Here is a 24,087-nt window from a genome sequence, read left to right on the forward strand (position 1 = left end):
AGCAAAGAGGAACTAAAGAGCCTCTTGATGAAAGTGCAAGAGGAGAGTGAAAAAGCTGGCTTAAAACTCAACATTCAAAAACTAAGACCATGGCATCAAGTCCCATCTCTTTCTCTTTGGTTGCTAAGTTGTGTTCAACTCTTGCAACCGCATGGACTGTAGTCCCCCAGATTCCTCTGTCCATGGGATTCGCCAGCCAAGAATACTGCAATGGGTTGCCATTTCCTTCTCCATCACTTCATGGCAAATAGATGGGGAAACAATGGAAACAGTGATAGACTTTATTTTCTTGGGCTCAAAATCACTGCAGATGGTGACTGCAGCCATGAAATTAAAAGATGCTTGCTTCTTGGAAGAAAAGTTATGACCAACCTAGACAGAACGTTAGAAAGCAGAGACATTATCTTGCCAACAAAGGTCCATAGTCAAAGCTATGGTTTTTCCAGAGTCATGTATGGATGTGAGAGTAGGACCATAAAGAAAGCTAGGCACCGAAGAACTGATGCTTTTGAACTGTGGTGCTGGAGAAGACTCTTGAGAGTCCCTTGGACTGCAAGGAGATCAAACTAGTCAATCCTAAAGGAAATCAGTCCTGAATATTCATTGGAAGGACTGATGCTGAAGCTGAAAATCCAGTATTTTTGGCTGTCTGATACTAAGGACTGACTCATTGGAAAAGACCCTGATGCTGGGAAAGGTTGAAGGCAGGAGGAGCAGGGGACTACAGAGGATGAGATGGTTGGATGGTATCACCTATTCAATGGACATGAGCTTGAGCAAGCTCCAGGAGTTGGTGATGGACAGGGAAACCTGGCAGATTGCAGTCCATGGGGCCACAAAGAGTTGGACACAACGGAGCAACTGAACTGAACTGAGCTATGTACTGGCCTTTTGAAATAGGCCTTGAAAAGAGAACATAATACCTAAAACTTAACAACAAAAGGAAAATCACTTGAACTGTTAGGCTACTTCTAAGAAAAAGAAGACCTCTTAGTAAGGGAAAGTATTCAGTGGGATTAAGAAATAATCAAGGTGGGAGAAAATAATAGCAAATGAAGCAACTGACAAACAACTAATATCAAAAATATACAAGCAACTCCTGCAGCTCAATTCCAGAAAAATAAACTTCCCAATCAAAAAATGGGCCAAAGAACTAAATAGACATTTCTCCAAAGAAGACATACAGATGGCTAACAAACACATGAAAAGATGCTCAACATCACTCATTATCGGAGAAATGCAAATCAAAACCACAATGAGGTACCATTTCATGCCAGTCAGAATGGCTGCGATCCAAAAGTCTACAAGCAATAAATGCTGGAGAGGGTGTGAAGAAAAGGGAACACTCTTACACTGTTGGTGGGAACACAAACTAGTACAGCCACTATGGAGAACAGTGTGGAGATTCCTTAAAAAACTGGAAATAGAACTGCCTTATGACCCAGCAATCTCACTGCTGGGCATACACACTAAGGAAACCAGAAAGGAAAGAGACACGTGTACCCCAATGTTCATCACAGCACTGTTTATAATAGCCAGGACATGGAAGCAACCTAGATGTCCATCAGCAGATGAATGGATAAGAAAGCTGTGGTACATATACACAATGAAGTATTACTCAGCCATTGAAAAGAATACATCTGAATCAGTTCTGATGAGGTGGATGAAACTGGAACCTATTATACAGAGTGAAGTAAGCCAGAAAGAAAAACACCAATACAGTATACTAACGCATATATATGGAATTTAGAAAGATGGTAATGATAACTCTGTATGTGAGACAGCAAAAGATACACAGATGTATAGAACAGTCTTATGGACTCTGTGGGAGAGGGAGAGGGTGGGATGATCTGAGAGAATTATACATGTTTTATTGAAACATGTATAATATCATATAAGAAACGAACCGCCAGTCCAGGTTCAATGCAGGATACAGGATGCTTGGGGCTGGTGCACTGGGACGACCCAGAGGGATGGTACGGGGAGGGATGTAGGAGGGGGGTTCAGGATGGGGAACACGTGTACACCCATGGCAGATTCATGTTGATGTATGGCAAAACCAATACAATATTGTAAAGTAATTAGCCTCCAATTAAAATAAATAAATTTAAATTTAAAAAAATTACACACACACAAAAAGAAAGAATCAAGGGCTTCCCAGGTGGCACAATGGTAAAGAATCCTCCTGCAATGCAGGAGACACAAGAGATGTGGGTTCGATCCCTGGGTTGAGAAGATCCTCTGGAGTAGGAAATGGCAACCCACTCCAGTATTCTTTCTGAAAAATCGCATGGTCAGAGTAGCCTGGCAGGCTACAGTCCAAAGGGTTGCAAAGAGTCAGACACGACTGAGTACATTCCAAAAAAATCCAATGATCATATTTTTAAAATATACTCTCTTTAGCTTTCCTTTACACATAATAATGTATGAAAGAGTCAATAAATACTATAATTAAGGACTTTTTCTAAGTTTAGGATGGGTCAGGGATTAGTGTTCTCTTCCTAAACACTAATTTATCAAGTGTTTCACAGAAATTCCCACCTAGGAAGTTGCTTGGCACATTTTTTCTCTTGACTCATTGTCTGACTCACCAGTGAGATAAACTGTGATGATTCTGGAAATCTCTGGGGTCCACCATTTGCCTCCTCTCCCCATATCATTGCTCAATTTCTGGGTCTAGAGTAGGAAATACACTAAAAGATTCAATATATTTTAAGTGGGATGTAAGAATTAGCCTTGTTGTCATAGACTTGCTATCCTAATTCCTGGGTGGCCATATGTTAGTTCCTAACCCTATCAACTTAGATACATTTCAACTTCTGGTCTTTAATTTCTGCCCCCTAGTATTCCAGTTTCTTGCTGGGATGGAGCTTTAGGCACTAAGACTCATTCCACTTGGCTGGACAGCTGACCTATCTCTGGATCTGGATTCCTGAGAGTATGAATCCTATTTCCTATACTTTCAGCTTCTGATTAAAATTGTTTTCGAAGATGATGATAACTCTAAGCCATGGAAATGATGCCTGTTTATCTTGGAACACTTCTTACTGTGTGAATATTTGCCTGGAATAACAGTGAGACTGGCACCTTCTCATCCTTAGGGATTAGGGAGGATCTCCATGATGTCTTACATAGAGAAAAAAAGCAGAGATCTGGAACCTGACAGATTTGAGGTTCATCCCAGCTCTGTTACTTAATTTTAGATAAATTACTGAACTTCTCTAAGCCCATTTTCTCATCCATTAAAATGAGGAGTGAATCCTACTCATATGATAACTGTGAAAATTAAATGAAATTAAAAATGTAAAGCCTCTAATACAGTGCTTGCATGTAAAAGTTTTTTTAACAAATGATAGCTATTTTAATTACTAGCAAATGTAAGAAAAGGTAAATTCATTCAGCCCCAAAAATGCTTATTAAGTGCCTTTTAACTGCCAAATATTTTATTGAGCTCTGGAGGGAGGTAAAAAGGCAAAGATGACATGGTCCTCTGATAGGGAAAAAGAATAAGCCAATAGACATCTTCAACTAAATTTGTAGACAGTGCAATGGCAGACATCAGTCCAGAGTGACATGTATATTCCTCGGAGGAGTATCTGAACTGGAAGTTATAATCCTGTATGAGCATCCTAAAGAAGAAAGCTGATTAGTAAGAAAGGGGGATGAAAGGTGCTCCAGGCAGAAGCATGGAAGAATTTGGTGATTGGGAAATTCCAAATACTTTGTCAAGGTGGTTGGAAGATGGACTGGGAGTAGGGAAGTAAGTCAGCAAGGGAAATAGAAAGGTAAGTAGAGGTCTCTCCTGATGGCCCTATGGCCGAGCTAAGGAGTTTGAGATCCAACCAGAGGGCTGTAAGTGGCTGCTGATGTTTAAAGCAGAGGAGCAACATGATCAGATTTATGTTTTAGCAAAATTACTCCAAAGCACTTCCATTGTGCTGGATTTGAATAGCATTGAAAACAAAGGCAGAACCACCACAGTAGAAGTCCATATGCTACTCTTGAAGTATGCTCCCCTCTTTTTAATTCTATAATCCTTTCAAAATAATTTCAAAGGTACTAAGATAACGAAATAAAAACCATTTTAAACATAAAGTGTATTTCATTGTGAGCTTCTTGACTTTTTAAAAAACAAAATTATACATCTTCAATGATTAAAATGAAATTCTAAAATCCTGAAGTACATGCTTCCATATACTATGGTCTTAATACTGTGCATGTAACCCTAGTAGTCACAGGTCTGACTGAAAGTGACTTAATAAATAAAAATTTTATTTAATGTGAAATGCTTAGTCATCCAGAGATTAGTGTAGAGCTATATCTACAATTAACTCTATGTTTTTGACAACTGGTAAATTTTAAAATCTTAAAATTCTCAGTTTTGTAAAATACTCAGTACTTTCTCACATATATGTCACACTATTATTTTTAGGATACTGACAAGAAATTTAATTTTTGAGAAATGATTATAAAAGAATTTAAAGAACTGAATTATAAGAAAGGTATCTCTTGTATCATACTCACATACAATGAACTATTAGGTTAAAATATCAGATATTGGTTATACTTATTTCTTATGTGGTCAAACAAGTCACCCAGATCATACAGGAAAGGCATTTTCCAGCCAACACCCAGCTCTAAGTTGACCTGTTTCATGCTTATATTTTGCCATTTATCTTTCACCCCTAATACTGGCTTCACTTGTGTAGCAGACACTAAGGTAATCTCTTCAACAGCTATTCCACCTCTTGACACTGTACATCTGCCATTTGGTTTAAGGAACTGACCTACGCAAGTGAGGCAAGTCCTGATCAGTCTGCCTCAATCAATACAATCAGATCTTTCTTGCGTATTAGGTCTAGGACCTAATGCTTAAACCTGTCAGCACATGGAATTCCTTTAGAAACAGGAATAGGAACATAATTGTTCCTAGAACAATAAGACATGCCAAGAAAATTGTTTGGAGACTTCTGGGAAAAGTTCTTTCATTTATGAGTGACTCATTAGAAAATGGCTTAAAAAAAAAAACCAAATAAGCATGTAGCTTCAATCATTACTACCACCCTATAACTATGAGGAAACCACTTTAGGATATAACTGATATTATTCTGGGTCCTTGATGACATTGTTGAACTGAGTTTTAACCAAACCTGAAGCCCAGTCTACCTCTGGACTTTCAGTTATCTAACCAATGAACTTCCATACTGTTTATGCCACCACTTTCAGTTGGGTTTCTGTTATTTGCAGCTGAAAGTATTATAAATGTAGCAATTTTCTACCACTTTTGCCTACCACCTTTGTTTCTAACATGATGAACCCATTGGCTATTTTTCTTAGTCTTAACCTCAGCACTCATCTATCTAGACATTTACAGTGAACATTTTTGTTGTCTATCCAATATCCAGACCTACCTTCTTCCACTGGGTGATATCATGCAAGGATAGGTTGTATGAACCTGGTGCAGCCACAAAAGAAGCTAGCCTGAGAACACAGTTGATATGCTTAAAATGACAAAATAGAAGAATGGAAAAAAAACAAGGCCTTGATAATTAATGTCATTTAACTGATGAAACACTATTTCAGACTTCTATTATCTGAATAACAAATATTCTCATTGTTAAAGATAATTTGAGCTGGAGTATTCTATTGTTTGAATTTGAAAATGACTAAAGTATTGTAGCAATTTCTAGTACTAGAGAAAATGGCAGCAAGAATAAGAATGCTAGTATATGTTGACTACTTCTTATGGTTTTCACTAAAAATGCACAACAAGCGGGAAGCTTAGACTGAAAGGAGAGAAGGAAGTGGGAGGCAGTAATAGGAGATAAACTTAGTTGCCAAAGTTTCTCCTATGGCTCTCCTGCTAAATAACCTACATCAGACAAAGGCAGTTAGTTTTATGTCAAATACAGGTTTACAGAAGGGGCTTCTCTATCTACATTCATTGTTTTCAATTGTACTGGTGACATAGGTCATCAAAGTGTGAACCAGGGGGAATGGGTAAATCTCAGAGAGATGTCTATGGTTAGAAGACTGAAGTGCTCAGACCCAAGGACTGTGTCTAATTGGGTTTTCTGATCCTTTTTACTGATCTGTGGAATCAGCCAAAGAAATCAGGATCTACTAATTTCGCTAAGTCTCAGGGAAATTATAAGCCTGGCCAATTCACAGCAATGAACAATTCTACGACAGTTCAGTTCCTAAGGCACCCTTCCAGTCATTCAAACTCACACTAACAAAAAGTGCTAATCCAATACTTGTGTCAAATGTGTCTACAGAAGACAATGAAAAAGAAAGATGGTCTCAAAAGAATGGAACTAAGGGCAATAGAAGGCAATGTTGTTGTTTAGCGGCTAAGTAGTATCTGACTCTTTGTGGTGTCTGACTCTTTGCAAACCCGTGGACTATAGCCCATCAGCCTCCTCTGTCCATAGGATCTCTCAGGCTAAAATACTGGAGTGGGGTGCCCTTTAATGGAAGGCAACAGGTTATCCCCAAAACCAGAATCAGAGACTACCATCTGACTGGCCAAGGGACTCATCACTATTGGGTGGGCAGTCCTCTCTCTTCTTTCTAATAGGATACAATATGGGCTCTAGGCCAATATCCACTGAATGCCATTTCCATTCTCCCCTTTCCAAATAAGAGTTACATTTATATCTATTTTGTTCCTTCTCAATTATTTCATATTGAAAATGAAGTAGAAAATTTATCTTTAAGTCTGGGGTCCCTGGGTCACAAGGAGCCAAATCCAGTCCTGATAGAGAACTCTTGGCCTTGGAGCTGGATGTGGTTACTGGCTGAGACTTTGGGTTGTCTCCCCTGGGGAGACAATGAATGTGTCTCACATAGGTATGGACATTTTTTTAGATTGTATGTGGGGAAAAGGATGTATGAAGTTTAACATAAAATAGTGTTGATTTTCTACTCCATATCCATTTTCCCTTCTTACATATTGAACAGGTCCTACTTTTGTTCAGGTACCCACCCCTTTCTACATGTCCACATGCATCAGGAGAGACTGGTCTCATGCCCACTCCCATGAGGTAAATCCTGACTAGTCTAAGCTAGTCATGATTTTTCTGTTCTTCTTTCTGGTAACTGTTTTACACATGGGCATATTGAGCAATGACACAAGGAAAAGTTTGCTTTAAAACTTCTGGTAAAGATTTCCCTACTTTCTAAAAAATTATACAAGGAAGTCAGAGCTTCTCTCTGTGCACTTTATCATGTCTGGTCATGATACACGGGCCTGCTGCAGCCATCTGGTAACCATTTGGAGAGCTTTGTGCAAAGTATAAAGCTGACATACTTGGTGATGAAAACAATGGAAAGAAACAGGATCCTTTAGACAATGATTCAGACAATGAATTAAATAGTCTTACGAACTCTCTAGCTCAGGATTTCTTGTCATGTATAATAGGAAATATCCTTATGGTTTAAATCCATTTAAACTGAGAACATCTTTTACTCACAGTTCAAAGCATCTTCACTGATCTATCTCTGTTTTCACCTGATTAATATTTTGTAATGCAAACTTTTCTAGAGGCACTTTATGGAAGGCAGAGAGACTGGACGCTGACCTAGATACTATTTTCCAGTGTACTTTTTGGAGCATGAACACACTTATTCAGTTATGCCACACAAATACTAATTCAGATCCTAGACTCTCAGTATCTCTTATGAATTGTGACCCCCTAAAATTGATGTGCTGAAGTTCTAACCCTTCGTTCCCTAGAATGTCTTATTTGGAGATAGGGTCTTCACAGAGCTAATCAAGGTAAAATGAAATCTTTAGGATGAGTCCTAATTCAACATGACCAGTGCACTTAAAAGAAGAGGTATTTGGACACAGACACAGAAAGAAGGAAAATAATGTGAAGACACATGAGAAGAGAGTCATCTACAAGCCAAGGAGAGGAATACACTCTTCCCTCACGGACTTCAGAAGGAACCAATTCTGCCAATACCTTCACCTCAGACTTCTAGCCCCAGAACTGAGACAATACATTTCTGCTGTTTAAGTCACTCAATCTGTAGTACTTTGGTATAGTAGTCCTAGCAAACTAATAGTCTCTGTGCCATTTCTGCTAGGAACTAGGAAGTCTTTCTTTCTTAACAAATGCTAGTCACTTATTTACATATACAATTTAACTTGACAAGCATTTATATTATATAATTAATAGGTTATATTATAACCTATTAACGACTTGCAGGAAGTCATAATTCTTTAACAATTGAATTTTTTAAAGAAAACAAATTGATAAGTAAATAGCATATTCAGCCTTAAATGAGTATGCTGTTTTTGATGCTTTCATGTAAAATTAAGGTTCTTCGTTTAAAAAAAATATTAAAAATGCCATTTCAATGTTCAAATGTTTCCTTTCTTCCAGAAGAAATTTATGATTAGGAAAATTAAATAAAAATAAACCTCTTTATCTGAGAATGTAAATAGATGGCAATTATAATTAGAGAACTTCCCCAGTGGCTCAGCAGTAAAGAATCTGCTTGCCAATGCAGGAGACATAGGAACATTAGATGACAGAGAGGAACAAATTGGCAAGTTGGAAGACAGAACAGTGGAAATCACTTAAGCTGAATAGAAAAAGAAAACAATTTTTTTAAATGAACATAGTTTAAGATATCTATAGAACAAGTGTACTAACATTCACAGTATAAAGGTCCCAGAAGGAGAAGAGAGAATGTGGCAGAGAACATATTTGAAAACATAATAGCTGGAAACTTTCCTAACCTGGAAAAAGAAAAAGACATTCAGGTCCAGGAATCAGAGAGTCCCAAGCAGCATCAACCCAAAGAGGAAAATGTCAAGGCAGACTGTAATTAAAAAGGTAAAAAATTAAAGACAAAAAATCTTAAAACCAACAAGGAAAAAACAAGTAATGTACAAGGGAATTCCCATAAGGCCATCAGCTGACTTTTTAGCAAAAATCCTTGCAGGCAGCCAGAAGAGAATGGCGTAATAAATTTGAAGCGATGAAAGAGAAAAACCTACAACCAAAACTTCTCAACCTAGCAAGGCTTTCACTCAGATTTGAAGGAGAGATCAAAAGTTATATAAGCAAGCAAAAGCTAAAGGAGTTCAGCAACACAAAATCAGCTTTACAAGAAATGTTAAAGGGACTTCTTTAAGAGAAAAAAAAAGGCCACAACTAGAATTATGAAAATTATAAAAGGAAAAATCTCATTGGTAAAGGTAATTATATAGTAAAGATAGTAAATCGACCACTTATAAAGCTAGTGTAGAAAGCTTAAAAGATAAAAGTAGTAAAATCATCTATATCCAAAATAAGCAGTCAAGGGTATGTAAAACAAAAAGATGTAAAAGATGTAAATGTGGGTGGGGGTGGTGAGTGAAAATGAAGCGTTGTTAAAATACATTTGAACTTAAGAGGTGAACAACCTAAAATAATCATATACGCTATTTATTTTATATATGTATATAAATTTATGATATTTAAACCTCACGGTAATTACAAACCAAAATCTGTAATAGATACACATACCAAAAAGAGAAAGGAATCCGAACATAACACTGAAGTTAGTCGTTAAATCAGGGGAGAAGAGAAGAAATGAACAGAAAAGAAGTACAAAAAGAATCCCCAATTAACAAAATGGCAGTAAGTATCTACATATCAATAGTTACTTTAAATATAAATGAACTAAATGCTTCAATCAAAAGACATAGAAATGACACATGTATATATATGGCTGAGTCCTTTCATTGTTCACCTGAAACTACCACAATATTGATAACCTTAATACAAAACAAAATATTTAAAGTTTGGGAAAAACAAACAAACAAACAAAAAAGACACAGAGTGCCTAAATGGATACAAAAACAAGACCTATTTGTATGTTGCCTACAAAAGACTCTTCAGACCTATAAACACACAGACTAAAAGTTGGGGGATGGAAAAAGGTATTCCATGCAAATGGACAAAAAAGTAAAGTTGGAGTAGTAATAATTATATTAGAAAAGTGTGTGTATTAGTTGCTCAGTCATATCCGACTCTTTGCAAGCCCATGGACAATAGCCCACCAGGCTCCTCTGTCCATGGGATTTTCCAGGCAAGAATACCAGAATGAGTTACCATTCCTTTCTCCAAGGGGTCTTCCTGACCCAGGGATAGAACCCAGGTCTTTTGTATTGCAGGCAGATTCTTTACCATCTGAGCTACAATGGAAGCTCATATTATACAAAACAGACGTTAAAACAAAGCCTGTAGTAACAGACAAAGAAAAACATTACATAATGATCACGAGATCAATCCAAGAAGAAGATATAACAATTGCAAACGTATATGCACCCAACATGCTGCTGCTGCTGCTGATGCTAAGTCGCTTCAGTTGTGTCCGACTCTGTGCGACCCCATAGACAGCAGTCCACCAGGCTCCCCTGTCCCTGGGATTCTCCAGGCAAGAACACTGGAGTGGGTTGCCATTTCCTTCTCCAATGAATGAAAGTGAATAGTGAAAATGAAGTCACTCAGTCATGTCCAACTCTTAGCGACCCCATGGACTGCAGCCTACCAGGCTCCTCTGTCCATAGATTTTCCAGGCAAGAGTACTGGAGTGGAGTGCCATTGCCTTCTCCGATGCACCCAACATAGGGGCACCTAAATATATTAAGCAAATATTAACAGACACAAAGGAAGAAACTGACAGTAACAGAACAAGAATAGGGAATGTTAACACTCCATTTACATCAATAGATGTTAATCATCCAGAGAGAAAATAGTAAGGAAACACTGACCTTAAATGACACATTAGATCAGATGAGCTGATGTATATAGAGAAAGCATTCCACCCAAAAGCAGAATACACATTCTTTCAAGTGCACATGGAACATTCTCCAGGATAGATGACATACTAGGTCACAAAACAAATCTCAATAAATTTCAGGAAACTGAAATTACTCAAAGCAGCTTTTCCAACCACAAGACCCTCAGACTAGAAATCAACTATAAGAAAATAGCTGTGAATACAATATCCATTAAACTAAACAATATACAACTAAACAATCAATCATTCACTAAGAAATCAAAGAAAAAAATTTTTTTTAATTCCTGAAGACAAATGAAAACAAAAACACAATATTCCAAAATCTATGTGACATAGCAAAATCAGTTCTCAAAGGGAAGTTTATAGAGATATAAGCTACTTCAGGAAACAAGGAAAAAAACTCAAATAAACAACCTAACCTTTCACCTACAGGAAAAAGGAGAACAAACAAAACCCAAAGTTAATAGAGATAAAAGCTACTTCAGAAAACAGGGGAAAAAACCTCAAATAAACAGCCTAACCTTTCACCTACAGGAAAGCAGAGAACAAACAAAACCCAAAGTTAATAAAAGAAAAGAAATCATAAAGATCAGAGCAAAAATAAATGAAATAAAGACTAAAAAAGCAAGACTGAAAAGATCAGTAAAACTAAGAGCTGTTTTTTGGAAAGATAAACAAAGTCAATAAACCTTTAACCACATTCATTAAGAAAAAAGAGAGAAAACTCATATCAATAAAGTAAGAAATGAAGGAGAAATTCCAACCAATACTACAGAATTACAATCATAAGAGATTTAAAAATAATATGCCAATATAATGGACAACCCTAGTGCAATTTAGTAAATAATTTAAAAAACTCACAACAAACAAAGTCTGGGACCAGATGGCTTCACGGGTGAATTCTGTTGAACATTTAGAAAAGAATTAACATCCAACCCTTTCAAAATATTCCAAAAAACTAGAGAGGAAGGAATGCTTCCCAACTCATTCTACAAGGCCAGTATCAGCCTGATGCCAAAATCAGACAAAGATAACACACAAAAATGGAAATTACAGGCCAATATCACTGCTGAATGAAGATGCAAAAATCCTCAACAAAATATAAACAAGCCTAATTCAATCATATAGTAAAAGGATCATGCATCATGATCAAGTGGGACTTATCCCAGATATGCAAAGATGATTCAATATCCACAAATCAATCAATATAATATACCACCTTAACAAACTGAAGAATACAAACCATATAAACAACTCAATAGATTCAGGAAAGGAAAAGATTTTGACAAAATTCAATATTGATTTACAATTTAAAAAATCTAAACAAAAGGGGTATAGAGGGAACATACCTCAACCTAATAAAATCCATGTATGACAAGCCTACAGCTAACATCATACTCATTGGTGAAAAGCTGAAAAGTATTTCATCTAAGATCAGGAACAAGATAAGGATGTTCAGTCTCTCCACATTTATTCAACTTAATAGTAGAAGTCTAGCCATGGCAATCAGACAAGAAAATGAAATAAAAGGAATCCAAATTGGAAAGGAAGAAATAAAACTGTCACTGATGACATGATGACATGATAGTACATACAAAAAATCCTAAAGACGTCACCAAAAAACTACTAAAACACCTCAATGGATTTAGTAAAGTTGCAGAATACAAAATTAATATACAGAAATCTGTTGAATTTCTATACAGGAACAATGAACTATCACAAAGAGAAATGAAGAAAGCAATCCCATTATTTCACAATTGCATCAAAAATAATAAACTACCTCAGAATAAATCTATCTAAAGGAGGTAAAAGACCTACACTCAGAAAGCTATAAGATATTTATGAAAGAAACTGAAGATGACACAAACAGATAGAAAGATATATCACGCTCATGGATTGGAAGAATTAATATTGTTAAAATGACCATACGACCCAAAGCAACCTACAGATTTAATGCAATCCTTATCAAAAATGACAGTGGCAGTTTTCATAGAACTAAAATAATTCTAAAATTTATATGGAAATACTAAAGACTCCAAATAATCAAAACAATCTTGATAAAGCCAGAGGTATCATGCTCCCTGGTTTCAAATTATACTACAAAGTTACAGTAATCAAAGAAGTATGGCACTGGAGCAAAAACAGACACCTAGATCAATGGAACAGAATAGAGAGCCCAGGACTGAACCTACCCATGTACAATCAATTAATAATACAACAATGGAGGCAAAAATATATAATGGAAAAAAATACAGCCTATCAACAAATGGTGTTGGAAAAACTAGATAGCTACATACAAAAGCATCAAACTGGACTACTCTCACACACCATACAAAAAAATATATTCAAAATGGATTGAAGACAAATATAAGACCTGAAATGATAAAAATTCTGGTAGACAACATAGGTAATAATCTCTTTGACATCAATCTTAGTAGTTTTTTGGATATATGTCCACAGAGAAGTGAATTAAAAGCAAAAATAAGCAAATAAGACCACTTTAAACTAAAAAGCTTCAGCACAGCAAAGGCTGCCCACAGAATAAGAGAAGATATTTCCAAATGATATATCCTATAAGTGGTTAATATCCAAAAATACACAAAGAACTCATACAACTCAACATCAAAAAAAACAAACAGCATGATTAAAAAATGGGTAAAAAACCTAAATAGACATTTTTCTAAAGAAGACACACAGATGGCCAACAGGCATATGAAAAGATGCTCAACATCTCTAATCATCAGGGAAATGCACATCAAAACCACAGTGAGATATTACCTCACACTTGTCAGAATGGCTATTATCAAAATACAATAAATAACAAGCATTGATAAGGATGTGGAGAAAAAAACTCTCATGTACTGTCAGTGTGAAAGGAAATTAGTACAGTCCCTATGGAAAACAGTATGGAAGTTTCTTAAAAAATTAAAAATAGAATGACCTTATGTATGACCCAGCAATTTTACTCCTGAGTATTTAGCCCAGGAAGACAAAAACATATATTTGAAAAGATATATCCACCCCTATGTCCACTGCTGGACATGGAACAACAGACTGGTTCCAAATAGGAAAAGGAGTATGTCAAGGCTGTATATTGTCACCCTGCTTATTTAACTTATATGCAGAGTACATCATGAGAAACGCTGGGCTGGATGAAGCACAAGCTGGAATCAAGACTGCCAGGAGAAATATCAATAACCTCAGATATGTAGATGACACTACCCTTATGGCAGAAAGTGAAGAGGAACTAAAAAGCCTCTTGATGAAGGTGAAAGAGGAGAGTGAAAAAGCTGGCTTAAACCTCAACATTCAGAAAACCAAGATTATGGCATCTGGTCCCATCACTTCATGGGAAATAGATGGGCAAACAGTGGAAACAGTGTCAGACTTTATTTTTGGGGGCTCCAAAATCACTGCAGATGGTGACTGCAGCCATGAAATTAAAAGACGCTTACTCCTTGGAAGGAAAGTTATGACCAACCTAGATAGCATATTCCAAAGCAAAGACATTACTTTGCCAACAAAGGTCTGTCTAGTCAAGGCTATGGCCAGTGGTCATGTATGGATGTGAGAGTTGGACTGTGAAGAAGAATTGTGCTGAAGAATTGACGGTTTTGAAGTGTGGTGTTGGAGAAGACTCTTGAGAGTCCCTTGGACTGCAAGGAGATCCAACCAGTCCATTCTAAAGGAGATCAGCCCTGGGTGTTCTTTGGAAGGAATGATGCTGAAGCTGAAACTCCAGTACTTTGGCCACCTCACGTGAAGAGTTGACTCATTGGAAAAGACTCTGATGCTGGGAGGGATTGGGGGGAGGAGGAAAAGGGGACGACAGAGGATGAGATGGCTGGATGGCATCACCAACTTGATGGATGTGAGTTTGAGTGAACTCCAGGAGTTGGTGATGGACAGGGAGGTCTGGCGTGCTGTGATTCATGGGGTCGCAAAGAGTCGGACATGACTGAGCAACTGAACTGAACTGAACTGACGTCCACTGCAGCATTATTTACAGTAGCCATGATACGGAAGCAACCTAAATGCCTATCAATAGATGAAAGGATAAAGAAGATGTGGTATTTATATACAATGGAATATTATGCAGGCATTAAAAACAATGGAATCTTGCCATCTGCAACAACATAGATGAAGCTAGGTATTATGCTAAGTGAAATATCAGGCAGAGAAAGACAAATACTGTATGATTTCACTTGTATATGGAAGCTAAAAAACAAAACCAGTGTATAAACATAAAACAGAAACAGAGTTATAGATTCAGAGAAAAGCAGTTGTCAGAGGAGAGTGAGTTGAAGGATAGGTGAGGGAGATTAAGAGGTACAAAATTCCAGTTGCAAAATAAATATGCAAATGCATGTAAAATATACAGTGTGGGGAACAGTCAATAATTATGTAATATCTTTGTGTACTGATGGCATCTAGACCTATCATGCTGATAATTTTGTAACATGTAGAAATAATGGATCAGTATGTCATATAACAGGAACTAAGATACTGTTGTTGTAGAAAACCCATCAACCAAAACCAAACCCATATAAAAAGAGATCAAATTCGTGGTTACCAGAGGCAGGGGTTAGGGCTTCCCAGGTGGCTCAAGTGGCAAAGAACCTGCCTGCCAATGCAGGAGATGCGGGTTTGATCTCTGGTTAGGGATGATCCCCAATGGAGGAAACGGCAACCCACTCCAGTATTCCTGTCAGGATAATCACATGAACAGAGAAGCCTGGTGGACAACAGTCAATGGGGTTGCAAAGAGTTGGACATAACTGAGCATGCACAAACAAACAAGAGGCTGGGGGTAGAGAAAGAGGGAACTGGATAAAGGCAGTCAAAAGGCATAAAGTTTCAGTTATAAGACAAATAAGTATTAGGAATATAATGTACAATGTAATAAATATAATTAACACTGCTGTATGTTACATATGAAAGTTGAGAGTAAGTCCTAAGAGTTCTTATCACAGAAAAAATATTTTTCTATTTCTTTAATTTTGTAACAATATAAGATGTTGGACTTTCACTAAACTTACCAGTGTAATTGTTTTATGATGTATATAAGTCAAATGATTATGCCATACACTTTAAACTTAAACATTGCTATATGTCAATTAAATCTTAATAAAATTGGAAAAAAAATACCCTGTAATAAAATAGGTTAAAAAAAGAAGAAGAAAGAATTTAAAGGAAAGTAAACCATAGAATGTTGGTAGTATTAGACTCTTAGATTTGGAAGTGACCTCAAGCTGATAGTCAGCTGAGAGCAAGGAGAGGTGGTTCCTTCAGCTAACCATTCGATAGCTGCCTAATCCCACCAAGCAACTTACCAGCCCCACCACTGTCAATCAATGATCCCCACTGGATCATGCAAATGACCTTGCCTTAAAAACTCTCCACCCCAGCCCTCCAGGGCCATTTGCCTTCCTTGGTATGGCCCACTTCACTCTTGAGGAGTTCTCTCTGTTCTTTCTTTGTGTATGCTTAGTCACCTCCAACTTTTCGCCACCTATTCTTTCTTTTCTTATTGTTAGTAAACTTTCTTGCAATGGGTAAAACCTTACATTCTTCTTTGCATCCTTAACAAGAACCAAGGCCCAAAGGAGGAAGGGTCTCCAGATTTTCCTACTAACAAAAGCATTATCAACTTATAAATGAGGTAACAGGCTCATTGAGATTCAGTGACTTGCCTGAAGTTTCATAGGTACTGGAAGTTGAAGGAATACACCAACGTAGCCTCAGGTGTAATCTTCATTGACACTAGTCCAGTCTTTTCTGAAGGGGTCTAATTCCAGGCTGACATAGATAAGATGTTTGCAATCTTTTTCTTTTCTGTGAGTGTCAGATAGTAAATATTTTAGGCCTTATGAACCACAACCAGTCTTTGTTTCATTTTTATTTTTTTATTGTAACCATTTACAAAAGTAAAAATCATTATTAGCTCAAGCTCCAGTTAAAAGCTGAAGGCTGAATTTGTTCCCTGGACCAGCAGTTTGCCAGTCTTTGTTATGGGTCAGAAAGTGTTGGTCAATATACTTTTTACTGACCCAGAGCAAAGTTTAAAAATAGGGTAATGTAGTGAGCCAAGTTCATTCAGTTTAAAGAACTGCCCTCTGCTCTGAGTTCATGTCCTTCCTCCATTTTGAGGGAGAGAAAAGCATTAAAATCTTCTCTTTCTTATTGATGATATAGGTATTGATATAGGAATATTGATGAAACAGGTAGTTTTGTCTGTTTTTTATTATCTCAGTTAAAAAGAAAAAAACTAGTTACCTGTGTTCCCATAATTTAAAAGTATATATGTTTTTACCTCAAAGTCTAAAAGAGTCTTTGTGGGTATTTCCTGCTCCTAAATATAGTATTTTAGGTTGTTAGAGTGTTTCCAAATGCCATTTACAAATGAATGCAACACTTAACTTAGTCCTAAGAAACCCCAATTGAAGTCTGGCAATTATTTCAGAGACATCTTATGTTCCCTTTATTTGGATGATAGACTGTTCTTTTGTCCAAAGACTTATGAGTTCAGGAACCAATATGACGTATGAGGTCAGTAAGAACCAATCTTGCTCTTACATAATGGAAATAGCCTTTCTCAAGACCAATCTCCACTGTTACGGTGTCACATATGAAGAGAGATAATATTTTGCCCATATTTTCAACCTCCTACAGCATCAAGCACAGTCATGAGAACTACATTTTTTTTCTGATTGAATAAATAAACAAAATGATCAGAAGTTCAGAAGGACATTGGCAGGATTAATGCTTTTAGCAGAAATGAATTTAGAGAAATTTGAGGAATAGTTCAGGCTGAAATATATGTGTATTCCAGCTAGAAGAACAATTTGGCATCTTTTCAAAGCAATATCTAAAAAATATATGTTCAACACTTAACCAGAGGTAAGGCTAAGTGCTTAATGGCAAAAGACTGTATCATTTATTGATTGCTACATAACACATGACTCAGCAGGTTAAAACAACGTATATTATCTGGAAATAACGGTGGGTCAGGAATTGAGAAGAGGCTTAACTAGGTGTTTTCTAGCTCAGGGTTTCTCATGAGTTTGTAGTTAAGCTGTCAGTTGACACAGTTATTATATGAAGGTTTGACTAGGTTGGAGGATCTACTTCCAAAATGGATCACTCAAAAGAAGACTCAGTTCTTCATCATGTGGGCCTCTTCATAACATTATTTGAGTGTCCTCTTGGGATGGCAGCTAGCTTCCTCCAGAGCAAGTGATCCAAGAGAAGAGCAAGGAGAAAGTCACACCTTTTGTAACTGAGTCTTAGAATTGTTTCTCATGCTATAGCCTATTCATAAGAGGCAAGTTGCAAAGTCCCAGTCAACACTCAACAGATGAAATAGGGAAGATGGTAAGAACCACCCGTTCAAAGGAGGAGCATCAAAGAATTTGTCGATATGTCTCAAAACCACAGAAAATAAGAAGGAACAAGTATACTGCCTCTCTTCCATTGTTCTGAATAACTTAGCTTTAATCTCAAACTTGCATATACTATCATCACCGTCAAAGATAGTTTAGTATTCTTAGCATGCCCTATGGGAAGGAGGCTCCACCCACCAGCCTCGAGTAGTTAACCCAAATATTTCTTTTAGCTCATAAACATCAAACACCATCTATAAAACTTTCTCCATATAATAATATTTTCAGTGATATTTTAGTCTCACAATGAAGTCTATAAATGTCCTAAGTTAATGTACCAAAGAACTGCCTTGCTGAACTTTAGCTCTGACTAAAGGCAAAATATTATGGAAAATACTGGACTGAGTCTCTTAAAGGAACATTTCCTCAGTTCAGTCCAGTCACTCAGTCATGTCCAACTCTTGGCAACCCCATGGATTGCAGCATACCAGGCTTCCCTGTTCATCACCAACTCCCGGAGCCTGCTCAGCTCATGTCCATTGAGTCAGTGATACCATCCAACCATCTTATCCTCTGTCATCCCCTTTTCCTCCTGCCTTCGATCTTTCCCAGCATCAGGGTCTTTTCCAATGAGTCAGTTCTTCCCATCAGGTGGCCAAAGTATTGGAGCTTCAGCCTCAGCATCAGTCCTTCAACTGAATATTCAGGTTTGATTTCCTCTAAGATTGACTGGTTTGATTCTCCAACACCACAGTTTAAAAGCATCAATTCTTTGGCACTCAGCTTTCCTTATGGTCCAACTCTCATATCCATACATGACTACCGGAAAAACCATAGCTTTGACTAGACAGACCTTGGTTGGCAAAGTAATGTCTCTGCTTTTTAATACGCTGTCTAGGCTTGTCATAGCTTTTCTTCCAAGAAGCATCTTTTAATTTCATGGCTGCAGTCACTATCTGCGGTGATTTAGGAGCCCAAGAAAATAAAGTCTCTTAGGGTTTCCATTGTTTCCCCATCTATTTGCCATGAAGTGATGGGACTGGATGCCAGCTACGATCTTAAGCTTTCTGAATGTTGCGTTTCAAGCCAGCTCTTTCACTCTTCTCAAGAGGCTCTTTAGTTCCTCTTTGTTTTCTGCCTATGTAAGAACATTTCCTACAGAGGATGACTTTTTTTAAAAAAGCTATACAGTATACACAACTTCTCACCTAAGAATTTTGCTGCATTATACCTAGTCCAGCAAATGTATACCAAAAAATTTTCTATAGGTGATACAGCTAATCACTTTGCTATATTTTGGAAATTAACACAATATTGTAAATCAACTATACTTCAATAAAATTTAAATCTTATTGTTTATTATTAATTGCCATCAGAAGTTTATCACTAAGCTTCTATATGAAATTATGTCTCATGAGATTCCAACATTTTCACTCTCACATTCATTCCGTGGCAGAGACACCAACCCTGAAAGCAGACAAGACTGGGTGTGACCTATGAATTTCAAATATACAAGGAAAAAGTTTCTGATTTAATACTGAAAAGTAATAAATTTGGTATCAGATTTACTGCCTGAAATAAAGTCACAAATTTTTGCTAAAAATAGCATGACATATCTTTCTGACCAAATTGGTATAGTGTAAGCCAGAAAAGTAGCATCTTTTCACACTGTATTATTGACTAATGTAAAACTATCATAAATCAGAATTTGTTACATGCAGCTGAACCTGCTCAATTCAATTAAATATAATGTGGAGTCTTGAATAAGGTATGAAAACAAATAATTGACACTAGCATAAAATTTTATGAAATTTGTACTTTAGTTAATAATACTGCATCACTTGTTAATTTCCTGTTCTTTTTTTTTTTTTTTACAACATAGTGTTTCTTTATATTCTCAGAATTGGATTAGAAGTTTCAAGCCTCATTCAAATTTTTTTAAATCACTATGATAATAAATTTTCTAGACTTTTAGCAGTAATACTAGGTGCCAAAATACATGGAACTATATCAAAGTTTTGAGTGAATATAAATTAGAAACCTAGCATTCTACTCACCCTAAGGTCAAACAAATGGAATCAGATGTCATAAATGTTTTAAGCTAGGCAAAAATTCATAAATTTTCTAAAATATATATATTAAGAATTATATTATATATATATGTATACAAAAGCTTTTCTTTTACTCTTGATAAAGGCTTGAGAAAGAATAACAACAACAAAAAAGGAGACAGAGAAATTGGAAAACAAGCTAAATGAAAAGGGAGAACTGAATATGAAATAGAAAAAGTGAAACAAACTAGATAAAAGTAAACAATCATCATATAGTCCAGTTGTTTCTAAACATGACTGCTCATTAGACTAATACAAATATTTTCTAATTTTCCTTGTTATGGCCTCTCAGATACATCTACCATTTAAAAGTGGACATTTAATTCCAATACATGGGATTTTGTTTAAAGTATCTTTAATATCAATTTTTTATTTTGATACTAATTTCTCATTTACATGCTTCCTTCTCTGCAATCACTCTCTGTGTTTTTTCAGTCTAACTTAATTGAGGCTTTCAATGGCTAAGGGGAAGATCTCTCTTGGTAAATGTCATATTGCACTTGAAAATATGTGGCTTATTTTCAAATATCTTTTGATATTGATTTCTAACATAACTCCACATTGATAAGAGAACAAACTCTGTATGACTTATATACCTTTAGGTTATGAAATTTTTGCACCTTTGTTTATATCCCTGGATATGTTCCAGGGTCTCCCTAGTTTACAGTCTATGGGAACTTGAATAGAACTTGTATACTACTGTTGTGTGAAAATTGTATAAATCTTAATTATGTTGAATTGGTTCGTAGTGCTTTCCAGGTCTACTATATCCTTCTACTTCCCCATATATTCATTCTATTAATTTCTGAGATTTTTATATTGAAACCCCAACTAAAAATCTTAATTTATCTACTTAAAAAATAACTGTAATATATGGTAATATGTAGGACTATTTAGGAACTATATGTAACTTTGTCTGGTATTCTCTAAGTCTCCTGGAAATGTGTTATACTTTCACAATTAAAAAAAAGTTTTTAAAAATCAAACATTCAATGACTGACAGGAAAAAAATAAAATAAGACTAATGTAAACCAAGGGCTTCCCTCATAGCTCAGTTGGTAAAGAATCCGCCTGCAATGCAGGAGACCCTGATTCAATTCCTGGATCGGGAAGATCCCCTAGAGAAGGGATAGGCTACCCACTCCAGTATTCTTGGACTTCCCTTGGGGCTCAGCTGGTAAAGAATCCACCTGGTAAAGAATCCCCCTGTAATGCGGGAGACCTGGGTTCTATCCCTGGGTTGAGAAGATTCCCTGGAGAAGGGAAAGGCTACCCACTCCAGTATTCTGGCCTGGAGAATTCCACGGACTGGATAGTCCATGGGGGTCGCAAAGAGTCAGACATGACCGAGCAACTGAACTGAACATAAACCAAAAGTTGAAAAATTTGGTTCTTTGCTTAAGTAACTTTGGGTGGTGAATTACATAACTTATCAGCATTTACCATCGCTATAACCCCTTCCTTTTTATTTTCCTTTGTATTTAAAACTGTTTTTATGGGTACTTTTTAATATATCTTATTATAGAAATTATTATTCAAACATTACACTTATGATTTTTCATTATTTTTACAAAACAAATAATATCTTAGTTCATTCAGGCTGCTACAATAAAATACCACAGGCTGAGCTTATAAAGAACAGAAATTTATTTCTCATCGTTCTGGAGGCTGAGAAGTCCAAGATCAGGGTGCTGGCAGATTCAGTGTTCTAATAAGATTTTGCTTCCTGATTCATAGATGGCCATGTTTTCCCTGTGTCCTCACAAGGCAGAAGTGGGGAGAAAGCTCTCTGGGTCTCTCTTACAAGGACTTTAATCCCATTTACAAGGTCTCTACCTTCATGACATAGCCACCTGTGTCAAAGGCCCCATCTCCAAATACCATCATATTGGGGATTAAGCTTCAGCATGTGAATTTTGCTGGGACACAGTCAGTTTACAGAAGACAGCAAGGGGGAAAAGTGTTATTTCCTAGAGCTGCACTCAGTCATGTCCAATTCTTTGCGACCTCATGGACTGTAGCTTGCCAGGCTCCCCTGTCTGTGGGAGTTTTCTAGGCAAGAACACTGGAGCAGCTTGCCATTTCTACTCCAGGGGATACAGGGATTGAACCCACATCTCCTCAGCAAGTGGATTCTTTACCACTGTGCCACCTGGGAAGCCCTATTTCCTAGTGCTAAGTCATTTCAGTCATGTCCAACTCTTTGCAACCCTGTGGACCATAGCCTGTCAAGTTTCTCTGTCCATGGGATTCTGCAGGCAAGAATACTGGAGTTGGTTGCCATGCCCTCCTCCCAGGGATCTTCCCAAACTAGGGGACCCTTGTCTCTGGTATCTCCTGCATTGACAGGCAGGTTCTTTACCACTTACTCCACCTGGGAAACCCCATTTTGTAGTAGCTCATCTATTTAATATGACTGAAGAGGTTATACAGTTCAGACTTGAGCTCTCCCTCAGTTTCACTCACCATGTTCTAAATTCAGAATATGTAGATAAGACATTTTTCATACAGGCTTTGGGAATTTATTGAACACAAAACCACATAATTTCAGTATTTACTTTTAGATATGTACTTAGCATTACTGATGATTAAATACCATGTTTCCATATTTAATTTCACATTTTTCTTTCAATCTCCTAGTTTCACATCTCTTCTATCACCAGAAAACTACAGGTAGCAGAGTAAGAAAAACTGGCAATGAAATGAAATTTGTGGGAATTTTTCTTTTTTTAATTTATTTTTTAATTGGAAGAAAATTACTTTACAAAGTTGTGTAGGTTTCTGCCATACAACACACAGTTCAGTTCAGTCACTCAGTTGTGTCCAATTCTTTTTGACCCCATGTACTGCAGCATGCCAGGCTTACCTGTCCATCACGAACTCCCAGACCTTGCTCAAACTCATGTCCATCAAGTCAGTGATGCCATTCAACCATCTCATCCTCTGTCATCCCATTCTCCTCCTGTCTTCAATCTTTCCCAGCATCAGGGTCTTTTCCAATGAGTCAGGTCTTCACATCAGGTGGCCAGGTCTTCACATAAGATGGCCAAAGTATTGGAGTTTCAGCTTCAGCATCAGTTCTTCCAATGAATATTCAGGACTGATTTCCTTTAGGATGAACTGGTTGGATCTCCTTGCAGTCCAAGGGACTCTCAAGAGTCTTCTCCAACACCACAGTTCAAAAACATCAATTCTTCACTGCTCAGCTTTCTTTATAGTCCAACTCTCATATCCATACATGACTACTGGAAAAACTATACTTTTGAATAGACAGACCTTTATCAGCAAAGTAATGTCTCTGCTTTTTAAATATGCTATCTAGGTTGGTCATAATTTTTCTTCCAAGGAGCAAGGGTCTTTTAATTTCATGGCTGCAGTCACCATCCGCAGTGATTTTGGAGCCCAAGAAAATAAAGTCTCTCACTGTTTCCATTGTTTCCCCATCTATTTGCCATGAAGTGATGGACCAGATGCCATGATCTTCATGTTCTGAATGTTGAGTTTTAAGCCAACTTTTTCACTCTCCTCTTTCACTTTCATCAAGAGGCTCTTTAGTTCTTTTTCACTTTCTGCCGTTAAGGGTGGTGTCACCTGCATATCTCAGGTTATTGACATTTCTCCCGGCAATCATGATTCCCCCTTGTGGTTCATCCGGTTGACATTTCTTATGATGTACTCTAAATGTAAGTTAAATAAGCAGGGTGACAATATACAGCTTTGACATACCCCTTTCCCAATCTGGAACCAGTCCGTTGTTCCATATCCGTGTAATGTCCTGTTCTAACTGTTGC

Source organism: Bos taurus, chromosome 11 (genome assembly GCF_002263795.3).
Source record: "Bos taurus isolate L1 Dominette 01449 registration number 42190680 breed Hereford chromosome 11, ARS-UCD2.0, whole genome shotgun sequence".
NCBI lineage: Eukaryota > Metazoa > Chordata > Mammalia > Artiodactyla > Bovidae > Bos > Bos taurus.